Source organism: Vulpes vulpes, chromosome 3 (assembly GCF_048418805.1).
Source record: "Vulpes vulpes isolate BD-2025 chromosome 3, VulVul3, whole genome shotgun sequence".
Lineage (NCBI taxonomy): Eukaryota > Metazoa > Chordata > Mammalia > Carnivora > Canidae > Vulpes > Vulpes vulpes.
Window position 1 is genome coordinate 56955299 of NC_132782.1, and position 4184 is coordinate 56959482.

Below are 4184 nucleotides of genomic sequence, written 5' to 3' on the forward strand. Positions count from 1 at the left end.
AATCAGGGGTTAACTTGGTAATCATGTCTGAGACCCTGCATCCCTGGCTCCTAAGCACCGAGGCGGACAGGGCTAGAAAGGTAACAGTTTTATTTTGAGCAGGGGGTAAAAACAAGGCAGCACTTTATAGCTACATTGTAACTAGATCCTGCATCATTTTATTAAGGAAATAATTAGATGTTAACAGTATCTTACTCAGCAACAGTAGGGAAGAACTAGTCATATATTAGATACTGAAATTCCTGGCATGTATTTTCTCAGAAGGCAGTCTACCTTTTGCCTTGTGTTCTGAAAAAGAAAAGTCATGTGTGGTCTATCATATGACACAAGGAGCATACAATTTTCTTCCTTCCAGTATTTCAGAGAGGAAAATATTAATTCCTATCAGAGTTGGAATAAAACACTATTTGATTTCTAATTCTCATCCCTATCACTGGAAGGGACTAGTTAGAAATTCATTCTATTAATTCTGCCTAAATGCAGATATTATCTTACCAAATCTTAGAACAAAGTACCCTGAACTCAAGAAAGACATTTATCTCAGTTTTTCTACTACCTGGCATACTTGTTTTTCTTCTTGTGTTTACTCTGCTAGCTTTATTACAAATACTAAGACATGATACTAGCTTCTGCAATTTTAGTACAGAGCTTAAGTAAGCAGGTAAAAAATGATGCGGGCCATAATTTTTATGGGTATCAACTGGAAAAACATTACCCTTTATTAAAATATTATAAAATACCAACCATTTCAAGGGTCAATTCTTCCTTCTTCATCAGAATTTGAACTTCTCGATAATTTCCAAAGTATTGACTGACATTAAGGCAGAAAGCAACCCAACCTTAAGAAAAGAAAAAAAAAAAGAGAACTAATTATGTTGACATATCAATTAAGCAGATATAATCGTTTTCATAATAGTACATAGAGGAATATGTTTGAGACCAAGCGTCCCTGTCTTACTATAGAATTGAGCTAGACAGAGATTGTAGGAAACAGTTGCTTTCAGCAGGAGTAAGGACAATATAGCACTTCACAGCTATATTGTAACAAGTAACCCAACCTGCCAGCTATCACATGCACATCTGAATACTTGTATTTAATTTCTGGTAAATCTTGTGGATTTGATATTTAATCCTTTGCTTGTTTTAAAGATTTTATTTATTTATTTATTTTTCATTCATTCATTCATTCATTCATTCATTCATTCATGAGAGACACAGAGAGAGAGAAGGCAGAGACACAGGCAGAGGGAGAAGCAGGCTCCATGCAGGGAGCCTGATGTGGGACTTGACGTCAGGACTCCAAGATCATGCCCCAGGCCGAAGGCAGGTGCTCAACCACTGAGCCACTCAGGCGTCCCTGATCTTTAATCCTTTGACTGAGCATTTTTATCTGCTTCATCCAAAACAAGCATCTTGATCTATTTTGGAAAGTTAAAAAAAATCTTACTTAAGCATGGGCTGTGCATGGAGACTTCCTTCCAAAGACTATACAATATGGAAGGGTGTGTGTGACAAGAGTAACTTTACCTGGAGAAACCTAACAAATACAACCCTAGCCAGGGAACCAAGGTCAACATCAACCAACAGCAATATTTTTTAATACAATGAAATGAAAATGGCACTTTTCAAATAAAAAGGTCACTCTGTGGTCTTCCTCAATCTAATCTTGAGAAAAACACCAAATTCCAATACAAGGACATCCTACTAAATATTTGACCAATATCTGACTCCTAAAATTTGTCACAGTCATCAAAAATAGGGAAAATTTGAGAAACTGTCACAGCTAAGAGGAGCTTAAGGAGACATGAAAATTAAATGTAATGTGGTATCCTGGAACAGAAAAAGGACATTAGGTAAAAACTAAGGAATCAGAGTAAATTCTGGACTTCAGTTCATCCTATTGTATCAAGGTCATTTGGTTCATTAATTTTAACAAATGTGCCATATTAATGTCAGATGTTAAGAATATGGGAACCTGGTGACAATGCATAAGAGACCTTTCTGAATTATCTTCTCATTTTTTTCTGTGAACCTAAAACTGTTCTAAAATATAAAGTTTACTAAAGGAAAATCCTAGTATCATATCTAGGTATTCATGCTTGGCAACTGGCTTAAACAGACTAGTTATTTTCTTCCCATACTTCAAATATCACTAGTTCAAAAATGTTCTTGGAAAAATATGGCGATACTTACAAAGATATCTTGTATTTAACATAATGAATGTTCTCCCTGAAACACCAACAACTATGAGTGCTGCTTCAGCTTGTATGCTGTGCATTTCATTGTGAACACCGTTTCCACAATGCAGGCATGACAAGTTGTTTCCATAGAGTAGTCAAGTGCCAGGATTACTGTTTGGATCCAAAAGCCAAAGCTTAAATTATTATGTTGTAGAAAAACAGGCTCTACCAAACAATTTCTGAAGCACATAGCTAAATGCTGAACTGCTCATATTTAGTTTCAGATTCTGGTCTGCAAACAGCTTTTAAGCATCCTAACATAGAATCACTTCTAAGCTTAAAGTGTAGAATGATCAAACTGCTTCATGATCAAATCCCTTTCGGTGTCTTATTTTTTAATTAGATTTTTGTGCCTTTATGAACTTGGGATCCCCAGTTTCCTACAGAGACCAGTTAGATAACTAAAGAACTCAAACATTTCCTACATTATTCTTCTATGTATAGGACACTTATGTACGGAAACAAGTTCTGCATTTATAGTTCAAAGCCAAATTATGCTGTTACATATTCACTGATTTATTACTTACTTTAAAACTGAATCTTTCCAATAGGAAACTATAACATACAGCTCTGATCTTCATAAAGCCTACTGTTTTAAGAAAATTTATTTCATAACTAATAGCAGTGAGCTCTGAAAACAGAGAGCATGCAACAGATATATCACAAACTACAAAGATTCCCAACTAATAACAGATCATTGCAGTTTCCACTTTGCAAAATTGCATTTAGACTTAACAACAATATCACAAAGGGTTTAGATTCCGTCTACCCTGAAAAAAAGGAAAGCTTAGTTTCTCAGTTTGATGAGATACAGCCTTGCACACCACATCTGTAAGCCTAGTTCCTGTTTAATTTGAAAAAAAACCTGTTTGCATATAGACAATAATTAAAAAGAAGGTTTTGAATAGACCACCACTTTACACCAAATCTTAAGCTATTCTTCATTTTTGTAAAACCTGAAGTAGCTGAGGATTTATGTTGCCCTGGCAGACAGCCATTAGGCAATGCCTGAGGGTACAGATGTGAATACACTAGTGGTGGCCTGCTGGTAAGGACAACACCACGGATTGAGGACACTGATCTCAGAATTCTTCTGTGGGAATGAGCCACTTCCAGGGCAACATGCTTGAGAATACAGCTTGCTCAGCTTCCAGGTATGATGCACTGAGACATTATCATTTCTGTGGTATTTCTTCCCCCAATGGATAGCCTGAATCAATTTGTGAAGAAGTGTTGGGAATAAAAACAAACAACCAACAACCCAACAATGGAGGAATATTCTATAAATAAACTGGCCTCCATTCTCAATGACTGGCACCATCCTCCACTCATGTATTTTTAGTACACGCAGAGATCTCTATTATGGATACACTCATGAATACCAAAAATCACTTCATCACCTAACCTATTAAAATCATGAAAGACAAAGACTGAGGAGCTGTTCCAGAATGAAGGAGGCCAAAGAGACATAATAACGAAATCCAACATGTGATACTGTATTAGATTCTGGACCAGCAAACAAACCTTTTTTTTTCTTTTTTCTGTAAAATGTTCATTAGTTGGACAATTGATGAAATTTGAATAAGATTAAACAATATCTATAGATTAAATAACATCACATCTCTGTTATATTTTGATTTTGGTAATTGTGTTATGATGTAAGACAATGCCCTTTCTTATTTCTGGATAACACATACTGAAACATTATGAGGTAGAGGCATAATGCCAGTAACTTACTGCCAAATGCTTCAGAAAAACATTATGTGAGTGTATGATATGTTCAATTGTATTTATATACAGAGATATTTATTTATAATTTATTATAAATTATAAGTAATTGTAATTTACTTAAACAAAATAAATTTATTTTATTTATAAAATAAATGTATTATAAATAGTAACACTTGAGAAATCTACGTAAAGAATATTGGAATTCGGGGCAGG

The 4184-nt window shown here is 34.9% G+C and overlaps 1 non-coding gene across 1 annotated transcript; it reads right to left on the reverse strand.

Annotated features, from left to right (window-relative positions):
- Positions 1-484: 484 nt before the first annotated feature.
- On the reverse strand, positions 485-663 carry LOC112926328 (small nucleolar RNA SNORA81). The gene has a single exon (XR_003236315.1). It is a non-coding gene; the product is annotated as a small nucleolar RNA SNORA81 (small nucleolar RNA).
- Between the last annotated feature and the right edge of the window lie 3521 nt (positions 664-4184).